The following is a 12,756-nucleotide window of genomic DNA, read 5'->3' on the forward strand; positions in this document are numbered from 1 at the left end:
GTGGAAATTATATGGTGTGAAGAAAACACCTAACAGAAAATTATTTGTTTGTTCATCCCTTAAACTACTGTGAAGAATAAAAGAAAAACTGCCAACAATGAAGTGGTATGACTCACCTTTGAATAACTTTTTGAATTAGGTTGGCGCATGTGAGTAAATCTTTTCCAAATCCCTTTCTTACTTATATTGCATCTGTGCAGCAGCCACACAGTTTTGGAGAAACACTCATGCTGGGAGTATTTCTTCTTTTGCTGCAAAGATCTTTTCATTTGATAAAAGACTAGGCATATTAAGAAAAAGAAAACCTGGCTCTAACAAGACAAAGAACATCGGATAATGCGTATTTTGTGGCAGTTGAAATGTTGGGCTAGAGAAAACTAAGGAGTGGATATCCTTTAACAAAACAGAGGGCAGAGAAAACCAGGGGAAGGGAGCCGCTTTCTGGAACCAAAAGAAAATAAATAAATCGGATTTTGTGGAACTTTTGTTTTGAAGTTACGCATTTTCTTTTGAACACTTCCATACAACTCAAGGCCAAATACATTACCCCTTTTTACCTTAGAGTTCATTTATAATGAGAGGGTTAGAATAGATCTTTGGACACAGGACAGTTTTGCTTTGGACATTAACATCGACAAACTTTTAGTTTTAAATCGGGGAAACCCCTCTAGTCCAGGGACAGAGGCATCTCCCCACCCAGTTTTATTTTAATAAAAGTCTTTGACCAAAACCATGACTCATTTGTGTCTGAGCTCCATTTCGGATTCTATGCAGCCCACTGCCACATCTACTTCAGCAGTGTGGTCATATCTGGGCATGGCCAGTTATTGTACTAGGTATATTCAGGACTTTGCATCGGTCAGTAGACCGTGGCAGCTCCTCACAAGCAAAGGGCAGGAGTTTGTGTGGTCTTCAGAGTGCGAAGAATCATTCAGGGAAATAAAACCATGCATCTCTTCAGCATCCTGCATGGCCTACTATAAGCCCGATTTGGAAACGAAGCAGACCGTGGATGCAAGTCCCATAGGCTAAGGAGCCATATTAGCACAGTTTAAACCAGGTTCCTCCTCACTGACACATTGTTTCATATGCCAGTCGAAGTTTGTCCACTGCTGAATGTGCCTACTCGCAGCCCAAGAAAGAGCATCGCTGTAGTATGGGCATGAGAACATAATCACCTGTTTTTATACAGGAAGAAATGTACCAATGTCATACATCAGGCTCTTACTACCATATATGACAAACCAAATGCAAAAATGCCTCCAAGGATTGCAAGTTGGGGACTCGCACTTCAAAAATATTGCTTTGCTATCATTCACTGGTCAGAGAAAGACAGTAATCACGCTGATTTCCTCTTTAGGGATCCACTTATGGCAAAGGAAGAGGCACAGTCATCAAAAGCGGCTCAGTAAATCAACTACATAGTTGACCATGCTCTTCTGAAGACACACCATTCAAGAGATTGTCAAGGAATCAGGTCAGGATAGGGTTTTGACAAAGAAAAAGTGATGTCTGGCCGGTGGCAGGAGTCTTGTAAAGTGGATGAAGTATTCTCTGAAAATGAGCGGAAGATGAGGAAAACGTTTCATCTCATGAAGGATGAGTTGTCCATATCTCTGCTAGGATTACTCTTGAAGTAGAACAGAATTATTATGGTATTTATTTTATTGTTCATTTGTTAGGCGCTCATACAGTAAGTCAAGTCTGTTTCAAAGCGCCCAAAGGGCAACAGGGAGGGAACACGGGATTGAAAACAATGATTACAGAGGAAGATAAAAGACAAACCTACTATGCCTTTGAGTATTCAGAATGTGCAAGTGCAGCAAGAAAAGGGGAACAGGGGGTTAGGGGTAAGTGCTGAAAATTCTGTGCTCGTGGGTGAGCAGCAGATGAAGTGCAAAGTATGGTAAGTGCTATGCGGCCAGGAGCCACATTGGGTAGACACTGCAAGCCTGCAGGAGTGTGGCCGGTGGGGCCGAGGCAAGTGCCAAGAGGTAGGTGTGATGCTGGAAATGCATCGGAGGGACAAGGCCTCCGTATCCTTGTCCTTTACTGATTTTTATTGTGTGTTCTGTCGTGTTTTCCGCGCAGGTGTTCATGTGGGACTCCTGGCGGTGCAGCTCTCTTTTGGTTTGGTGTACAGACCCATGGGATACCCTTATGGCACCCATGGGTGGGGGTACAATCCTGTGCCCCTAGTGTATGCTTTTGGGCACGTGTGTGGCCCACAGAGCAGGGTATGAGTTGGTGGCAACTCCATGCTGAATTTGACAGGTGCTCTGAGTATCCTCCATTTTGGTATACCCAGGCCCTTGCATTGGAATCAGTTGATTCCTCATAGGAAACAAGATGGCCCCTGTGGCCTCTTGCTTTCTATCGCCTGTTACCTCGTTTTCCCAAAGTCCTGGGAAGCCCCAACTCTGTCCCTTCCCCCTGACTGGCTGTTGGGTGGAGGTTCCATATATGGTGTTGTTGCAAAGTCCAGGCCAGACTGGCTGGTGCCTTCCCAATGACTGTAGGTTGTGGGTACACCCTGTGGGTGGGACCTGGGTGAATAGAGTGTGTGACGAATATGCACTTCTTATTGTGGAGGTCTAGTTTCTGGTGAACACAATGACAGACAGCCCTGCCCGAAACTGGTATGAATGCAGTGTGGAGTGTTGAATGGCTGGGTACTTGCCCCAATACACAACTTGTTGAGAGTGTCTGGAGAGAAGTGAATGGGCTGAATGCACCTGATTGGCTGCCTGCTTGCATGAATGCCCTTCTGACCGATTGGTTGCCTGAGTGTGACCCAGCAGAATGAATAGGAGATCAACTAGTATATCTGGGGGCCTCTCACTGCTAGAATGTGTGTTCAGACGCTGAAGAGAAACTGGAGTTGAAACTGAAGCTTAACCTTGAAGCCCTGCTGGAAGAGAAGTCTTGCTGCTGCTCTACCTCACCAATCTGAAAACTGCTGTGTCTCCAAGGACTGACCCAGAGAGGACCTGGTTAGGCGCCCTCTTCCCGAGCTATGAGGGACCATGGTGCACTGCTAATCTTTGCCAGCGCTCCCTGGTAGACAGACCTAGGACAGGCTGCCGACCGGAGACGGGGACCGCCGCAGAATCACAAGGAGAAGCGCCCGGAGACTTGTCCATCACCGGCGACGACCGCCGTCGCCGACCGGAGCCGCCGTGCTCCCTTTGCCTAAGTAATATTTGATCCAAGGACGCTCTCGCCTGCAGCGTCGACTGCTTTGTCCTGCTGGTGAAAGCAGAGAGCACCGACGAGCATCCGCTGGTGGGTTTCCCGCCACCTAAAGACCACAGAGACGCTGATGACTCGACGCCCTTGCTGGGCCACAGTTCTTGAAACTCTTTGCGGTCCTGAACTATCGTCACCGAGGTGCCCTGCACGCCTCTTCCTTGCAGGACACCAACGCTCCGTCATCGACGAGCACCGCTAGGAACAAAGCTACCGCCTCACCATCGTCGTTCAACCCTTTTCCTCGTGGGATCGACGATCCGTGGCTCCTGCCTTAAAGGGAGCCGCTCCAGAAGGATCTGTCGACGACCCAACGACAAACTCTGCTATTCCAGGTACATTGGGGTGGTAGAACTATTTTAGAAGGAAATAAGACTCTTGTGAACAATATATGGACTGGGCTTGTAGGATATCTGTTAGGGAGAATTCTCATAAACGGCGATTTTCCTTACCTAATGAGTCCCTCAGCAGCTTTGCTGGATTTCTAGGATTTACTTTTTTCACCTTGTAACGGTCTGAGCCTTTTTTCCCACTCTTACATGTGTATTGCTGTGTGGGTTTTCACTTTTTGTGTGATCTTGAGCACTGGAGTCTCACCTACTCCATGGCCTCATATTTTTCAAGTGTGTTACACAGCACCCTCAGTGCAGTGACACTGGGTTGTATTTGAGACTTCCCACTGACTCCATTTTCTGGGGCTGACTACTGTCAGAAAAGGTAAAGTTGCCATTAACTTTATTTTAGTCACTTTACACCACAGACCCAGTATATCCCATCTTACATGGAGTATTGGAAAGGGTTAATTCTCATCCCTTTTTGTCTGTCTCTTGGAGCCTTGTTTTGCTCCCTTTACATCAAGACTTTGCTGGTGGCAGTGGTAACTACCCTAACTTTTCTACCACAGTTATCTTATAAAAACGTGGTAATGTTTTAGGCTATTATATTGGCCTCAAACATAAACCCGCTTGACCAAATACATTTTATTTTGGCCCCGGCTGGGTTTATTCACCATTTCTTTTTGTTAAAGTCTTTCTCGTGTTTTTATGTGCACGCCAAACCTGCGATGATTCCTTTGTTCGCTGTCTTTTCGTGGGCTTCTGCACAGAAGCCCTCCTTAATCCTTAAGGTGCCTGAAAGTCTGGGTAGGCACGATGTACGAGAAGGGATCTTCGGACCCCTGCCATGGGTTCCCTTGGTAACCCAAGTCGCACTCCTGTTTGATTGGCTAAGGGGACTGTCCTGGCCAGGACAGCCACCCTGCTGTGTGATTGACAGTCAGGCTGTATGAATGGGGGAAAACTGCATAAAAAGCAGGTGTCTGGGACTGGAAAGGCAGAGTCGCCACTGGAATGAAAGAACCAATGAGGAACTGGCAGAAGAGGACCCCTACAACGACTGAACCACCCGGTGAAGCCCTGCAGCAGGTCCGAATCTTCAGAATCCAACAACAGAGAGGTTCCTCCAGGAAACTTCTTCCCTTGAGCTGGTGGGACCAACGAGTTCACCCAAATTGCAAGCCAGGACCCCTCCTCTGGTTGAATTCGCTGTACAGAGCTACAGTGGGCCGGATAGCCAGGAAGGTCAGACCCTGCTTGGGTTTTAAGGAGCACGCCATTTATTCGTTGCTTTGCTCCGCTGCTGGTTTCTTCCCTGGGTAGTGCAGGACCCTCCAGTCTTCCTACTTCGTGTCAGTCCGACAGTCGCTTCAGGAACCGTGAGCCTGCAGGAACTACCAGGAACGTCCACCTCAGCTACAGCTCCCTCTCCGTTTTAAGATACTGTGCAAATGCGGTTGCTCATTTCGTTCAACCGCGGTGAAAGTGTTTAAAATCTTTCCCCAATTCGAGGGCTTGTCCTTCTCTTCTCACTAACTTTTCTCTCAACCAACCTCGACCGGAAAACCGTGCCACAAACTTTACAGTGAACTACCCTGAACTGTGTGATCTTGAGCAAAAGACTTTGGACCCATTGACTTTGGCCTTAAGCCTTTTCTATCTGATTTCCTCACTGTAGTTCCTCTTGTTCAATTGCCCCGAGTACTTAACTGTTGGTTTGAGTTAATTTCTAATAACTTTGTCTTTCCCTCCCTTTTAAATTACTGGAGTGCCATTTTGCTCCCACATTTTGAGAGCTTAACTTCTCTGGAATTTAAGGGACGTGGTGTGGTGTATTAAGATTGGGATTTTTAACTTGCTTAAAATAGTGTAATGTTATACAACTGAAGAGTGAAATAAATGTATATTCTTTTACTTGAAAACCATGAGTCAGTGTTTGCCTGAATCATAGTAATTGCTGTCCTTTGTGCAACTATCTGATACGGCTCACTTACTCTTGAGATAAGTCTGGCTGCTCCGCTACTGCTACCACTATAACGGTGTTGTACAGGCTTGTACCAAAGGAGAATTTGTACTGTCACTTGTAGTCTTAATTGTGTGTGGTGTTCCCAAAGGGTAAGGCATATAATTCTGCCCAACAATATCTTTATTTACAGGTTGCCCAGGTGGGGGATCTCCACACAGAACTGTGTCTAGGCAACAGGGCCAGTATTCTGCCAATTGTTCTAACCAACTGCTTTCCTCCTATGTCCATTGTTGGTTACCTCTATTAATTGATTTGTGTGACATTTAACCAGGGTACAGTTGATGCCCTTTAAAGGAATCTAATAATTGTGGTACCACTTAGAACTGTGTATATTTGCCAGTGTGTGAGTTATTGTGATTGTGTACATAACCTTGAACTTAATTATATAAAGACTGTTTTAAATAATACAGTGTGTGGACATTCCTTTGTTGGGGCTTGGGGACTACACTGTACTTAAAAACCAGCTCGCATCACCACCTGAGAAGCTAGCCCTTGATTGCTCGTCCATTGCTACCGTAATAGAGAATCTTGGCTGGGGTCCTCTGTGCCTCTCCTATTCCATATAGAGAGCAGAAGTACAGACACCCCTCCAGTCTTTACAGTAGGCAGAGGATGGACCGATTGGGTATGGGAGGCCAGGTCCTCGAAGGGAAACATAAGGGACCTGGCGACAGATTAGCAGAGTAGGGACGAAGGGAAGGAGGTGGTGAAGAGGAAAGTCTTGAGGAGCTTCCGGAATTTCATGAAGTCCTGCTAAAGACTAAGATGAAGGGGGAAGCTGTTACATAATAGGGAACCAGCTGAGTAGAGTGATCGGTCTCCGGCCCCGTTTAGCAAAACGCTTTACACACAGAGTTGGTGACAGGACCGCAGAGGTCTAGAGGGAGAGTATTTAGTAAGAGGAAGTTGCAGATGGCGTCGTACTAGGCCCCAGACAGTCTTGTGGATGATGCAGAGGGATTTTAATTTAATCTGTGCGGCATCCGGGAGCAGTGAAGACTATTTAGGGCAAGAGAGAAGCGGTCTCTGAGCTTAAGGCCAAGGATAAGTCTTGCTGCCCTATTCTGGATTAGCTGGAGGAGGTCGTAAAGTTGAGGATGGTAGATTTAGGAGGAGGTTATTGCATTAGTCAAGTCTAGAGAGAACCAGGGCTTGGGTAAGATTGAGCTTCTAGGGGAAAGGGAGAATTCCTTTTAGAGGGAAGAGTTGAAAGTGGGACTTCTTGGCAATGTCCGAGTGTGAGGGAGAAAGGAGCGAGAGGAGTCTAAGATGACTCCAAATTTTGTGGCTTCAGAATAAGCATGGGGAGAGCCCATGGAGGAGGACCAGAGTGAGGGGGGAAAAAGAGGGAGCAGGGGTCCCAATGGGAATGATCACAGTCTTGCTGGCATTGAGACAGATATAGTTGGAAGTACAGCAGGACTGGATGGCCAAAAGGCAGTCAGGGATGATAGAAGATGCAAGAGGGACAGCAGGAAGTTTGAAAAAAAAGAGTTGTGGGTCATCCGCGTAGCACTGGAAGTTGGTGGAGAAGGATGAAATGTGGATTGCTAGCTGAGCAGGGTACCTGTTGAAGAGCCAGTGGGAGAGGTTTGAGCCCTGGGGGACACCACAGATGGAGAAGGAAGTAGGTGAGGAAAAGGTGCCCAAAATTACTTGGGATGAATGGCCAGTTAGGAAAGAGGTAAGCCAATGCATTTCCCGCTAAGAGATACCAAGGGTATCATGGAGCCGTTTTATGAGGATGGAATGGTTAACCTTGTCAAAGGCAGAGGAGAGATCGAGTTGGATGAGGACAGCTGGAGAGTTAGAATCCAGAGAAGTGAGCCATTCTTCACAGGTGTTCAGAAGAGCAGTTTGTGCCTCTGGATGCTCGGAATCCATATTGATGGCAGCAGAGACCACCAGCATGTTCAGAGTGTGAGTTAAGTTGTGGAAAGGCCAGCTTCTCCAGCAGTTTCCCAAGGAAGGGGGTGATAGAAATAGGGTGGTAGTTGGCTGGACAGGTAGGGTCTGCTGAAGGTTTTTTCAAGAGGGGGCACACAAGTGAGTGCTTGATGGAGGATGGGAACGATCCGGTGGCAAAGGAGTGGTTGCAGAGATCAGCAAGTACAGGGGCAAGAGAGCCAATTTTGTCCTTGATGGTTCTGGAGGAGCAATGGGAAACCGCTTTTGAAGAGACCTTCATGAAGCAGACTACTCTGGTGACTTCTTCAGGTGTGACAGGGGAGGAGGAGAGGGAGAGGAAAGAGGAGGGGATAGCCCGTAGGTGGCAAGGGAGGGAGGAGTTGGCCGGGAGGGTAGCAAGGGTGCTCAGGATGTCCAGAGTTTTTGTGAAGTGTATGGCACTGCGTTGCAGAGGGCCTGGGACAGAAGAGGGGAGGAGACTCTAGGTCCATGCAGATTTTAAAGAGTACAGACGTGTTGTTTGATGCACCCAATACCCGAGCATGGATGTGGGCACTTTTCTTGGTATGAATGGAGAGTCTGTATTGCCTTTGGAGCAGGCGGCAGGCCAGTTTGTCAGATGGTGAGTCTGAGGTTTGCCACTTCCGTTCCACAGCTCTGCACTTGTGTTTCAGGGCTGCATGTTCAGAGCCGTACCAGGTGTTACATTTGGAGGCAGGTTTCAGGTGGATCCTCATGACTGGGGCAAGAATGTCAAGAGTGTTGCTAATGGCCAAATGGAGGTTGCTGCTAGCAGAGTCAATAGTAGAGTCTGGGAGAAAGGGAGAGGGGGATGAAGGTGGATACGAAGGCAGACGCTAGCCCTAATTTCGTCTAACAGATGTTCATGAACAAGGTTGGCAGGGTTTTTGGAGGGGTGGTCAAAGGGCTGAGGGGACCCAGGTGCGAGGAGAGCAGAGAAATGTCTGACCAAGAGAGTGTAGTGACCAGAAGGGGGCGACAGAGAGGTCAGAATGGATGAGGGCATCCAGAGTGTGTCCAGCCAAGTGAGGTGGGCCAGAAGGGAGAATGGAGAGGGATAGTGATGTGCAGAGATCAAGGAAGAGAGTGGATGCTGCAACAGGGTAGACCAATTAGATGTTGAAATCACCTATGAGGAGGAGATTAGAGGTGGTTGGGAGTAGGGAGGAACAGAAATAGGCCCATCCAGAGAGGAACAGGGTGGTAGCGCCAGGAGGCCTGTAGATGGTAGCAATGGTCAGAGAGGAGGGAGAGATGATGAGCTTGCAGACTAGTCTCTCAAAGGAAGAGTAGAGCTGGGTGGGTATGACTGAAGAAGGAACCCACTTGAGGAAGATTAAGGCAATCCCACTGCCAGCACAGTGAGGTCGTGACTTGTAGATCTTGAAGCCATCAGGGAGAAGGGAGTCAAAAGCAGTGACTGAGCAAGCATTGAACCATGTCTTGGTAAGAATGAGAATGTCTAGATCAGGGTCTTCATGAACGAGGCAGATGTTGGCAGAGTGTTTGTTGGCTGAGCGCCTGTTAACAGTAGGCAGGTGAAGGAGGCCTCTGCCTTTGAAGGTTTTCTGAGGTGGAGTGCAGGGACGTGGTACACCAATCAGAGGGGAAGGGACAGAGAGAGTGGCAGGAGGAGAGGAAGGCGAGGGAAGGAAGTTAATGAGGGACGGCAGGGAGCTGGTCAAAGACGAGGTTGGTTTGAGAACCGTGAACCAAGATAGTGCATGGGTGGTAGACATTAATGATGAGAATCCGGCCAAGAGGACTACCCACTTGGTGCCACCATTAATGGGAGAGGATGTGAAAGGAAGGAAAGTGGAGATGAGGAGTCCATAGATCTGGAGAAGGGACAGAAGAAGAGGATAAAAACGAGACCTTGGCCGTGAAGCCAACGGTGTGGGCTGCACTCCCAGATACCACAAAACCTGGTGTATATTGGTAATATTGTGGTTCGTGTTCAAAATAAATATTAGAAAGGTGTTTGTTCTTTCAACTGTTCTTATAATCCAAGATTTTGTAGATGCATTAAAAGGTATGGCCTATGCATTTCAGACTCGCACGTCGTCCTTCAGGGCCAGGGATTGATTATGTTTGGTCATATCAACTGTATACAGCATTAGCAAATAACAAAAGTCCCAGAGTAAATGCCAAATAAATGCATCAAATTTCACACAGCACCAATATTTTTCAATGAATGTTCCCCCATAAATCATGAAATTGTGAGTTTTTCTATCATACCGGGAGCATAGAATTCAGTAGCATGCACCGTACATTATACAGTTTATCCACCATATAGGGAGAATAGAATTAGATTGCGTGCACAGTACATTACAGTCACCGTAATCACCAAAATTATCTATAAATTGTCATTAATGTATGCATTTTCCCCATATTATTGATTATCATCGGCATTTAAGTATGGAGTTTAAATCATTTTGCTGTGATTCATAAATGCGTTTCATCGCGGTCAGGCACAGTTGCAATATAGAGTGCGGAGGACGTCGAAAAAATAAAGAAGGAAAAAAGTCAGTTGACATGCAGACGTTCTAATAAATGAGTACTGTTAATGGGTATGATGTGTTCACTAAACTGATGCTATTCTTAGTGGTGGAAATTCTACAAAAGGACAGATAAATGCTGATTATTAATGTCACTGATAAGTCTCATGTATGAGCGAAAGTAATTATTAAGCAATTCTTTACACAGATTCAAAGAATCGACAAGCAAGGTTGTGCACGCTCACCTCTCCCTGAGAGAAGAGGAAATCAGTGAAGACCTGTCTGGAAGTTGCGCTGATGTAGGGGTCTACGATGGGCAGGCAAGGGTTTGAGGACAGGATGTCTTTTTTGTGTTTTTTCCTTCCAGACTTCGTGAGGTAGGGTGGATAGGCGATAGTGTAGCAGTTAGAGAAGATGGGCGAGATCCATAGGGGCAGCACAGGTTAGTGGAAGAATGATAGCAGAGGGGCTGCACAGCACATTTCTGGTTAAACTCACCAGTTGGCCTAGTAGTCACAAAAGGCACAAATGGAAGAAATTCGAATTTCAAAAATAGTGGCACATGCAAAAAGGGTGCAAAGATGCACACCTAAATTCGAATTTCAAGAATACTGGCACAAATGCAAAGAGGGTGCAGAGGTGTAAAAGCGCACACACCTCGCATAGATTTTCAAGAATTGTGGCACAAATGCAGTGAGAGAAGTAGGTTAGGTGAGGCAAGGAAGGCAGAGTAAATAGGCACAGTAATTGGTTCAGAAAGTTAATGGGGGAGTTCAGCCATCACTCTTCGGTAGATCGACAGGGAGCATAGAGGTCCATAGGTCCAAGTTCATGGGGTAAGGAGTATTTAAGACTGGAGGCCCATTCATAGTTTGGGGAGTGGGGACAAAAGATGAATGACCTGCAGAGCCTTCACTGGAGCGTGGACCTAGCTTTGAGAAGCAACAGAGCACTTTACAGAGGTGTACACCAATACAGATGCATAACAGAGGCATTTTCAGTGGTAACAGAGCGGATATACAGCGCGGGGTAGGATACAGAGAGGTACAGCTGTACCTTATGGCAGAAGGAGAGGAGCGGGCAGCATCTAGCGAGTCAGGTGGCGTGAGGGGCGATGTAATGGCGTAGGTGTTGAGGAGAGACTCATTGAAGCGGTGGGTCTTGTGCTTTTCTCTGGTCATTCCTCGCCCGTGCAAGATAGAGTGATTGGGGTTGCCCATGTGGGACAGAGGTATCATGTCCACTAAGACAACGCAGGACAAAAGTTTGGTTTCACAAAATGGATGATAAAATACATAAGACTCTTGATACATGTTATCATCTGCAAGTCATTAACCCCTTGCACTTTCCTGGAACCTTTGAAAATGACAATATTACCACTGAAAGTTCGGCATTAAGTAGTTATTGATATGTTTGGACCGTTGACAAATGGTAAATATGTGCTAGTGGCTATGGATGAAGTGTCAGTTCCCAGAGGTACATCTGGTTTCCTCCACCTCTGCTCAAACAGTGATTCTAGCAATAGACAAGATGTTTGCCGATTATGGCATTCTCTTAATTGTGAAGTCGGATAATGGTCGGCCGTTCAGTGGGCGAGGCTTTGCTATGTTTGCTGAATATTTGGGGTTTCAACATCGAAGGATCACCCCGCATTGTGGATGCAGGTAATTGGCACTGTGGCATGTTGTTGTATGGCCAATATTAACGAACCCTTCAAGTGTGTGCCATTACCAGAGTCATTTGCGCAAGCCATCTGCAGGATTACAGGCAACAGTGGACTGCAAAACCAAAAGGGGCCCTGGCAAACAATTTGAAACTGGCCCCGTATGACACTTTTTCAGCAAGCCCAACCCTTTTCCTATGAGAACATTTGAAAATATAAGTTACCACACAAAAGTGGCCCAGGGTACAGAGTTCCCAGTCGACCAGTACACCCCTGATTACAGGAACACTCACAGTTCTACAGGGATATGTCCCTCCAAACGTAGGTTTGGCCGCGTTACGCGCACTCGGTTGCCGCAAGTGGTTGACCCAGTGGTCTGTTCAGGCCTTGACTATCGTACTTGGAAGAGGGATGAAGCCAGCAAAAAGGAAAATGTAGGACTGCAGACATGACAATTCTAAAAAACGTAGTTTTCTTATCTTAATGAAATTTGTAGAGCACAACATAAGCCTGAAGGCAACTTGCCGCTAATGCGAAGGGAGCTGTCCAGTTCACAGAAGTTAAAACAGAAAGGTCTTTAGTGCACGACAGAACAGGAAGTGAGACTCAGTGCTGCGCAAAAGGGAGAGGAAGCTGGTTCCAGGCTTTTGCTACGGCCACCGAGAAAGTGCGCCCGCCCGTGCAAGCAAAGCAGCCTGAACCTCAGGGTTTGTAAAATCCTGAGTAGAGAGGCCAGAAAGGAATGTACAGAACAAATTTGCTCTGAAGAAATTCAGCACCCAAACCATAGACGGTTGGCCTTGTGCACAATACACTTTGCTTTGCTTTAAACCTAATACGGTGCTCGACAGGGCGTCAGTGAAGTTGCTGAAGCAGCGGGTCATATGGACACCCCAAGGAGGGTGAAGAACGGCCCTGGCTACAGCATTTTGTAGCATGTATTTCTGTGCATGTATGCAAGAGTTTGTGTTTGTAAGCGGGTGTGTGAATGAAAGAGTATGTTGTTCCGGTGCACGTGTGAATGCTGTATGGGTGCGCAGTGCAGGTGAATGCCAG

The sequence above is a fragment of the Ambystoma mexicanum genome, chromosome 4p (assembly GCF_040938575.1).
Source record: "Ambystoma mexicanum isolate Mex_15411 chromosome 4p, UKY_AmexF1_1, whole genome shotgun sequence".
Lineage (NCBI taxonomy): Eukaryota > Metazoa > Chordata > Amphibia > Caudata > Ambystomatidae > Ambystoma > Ambystoma mexicanum.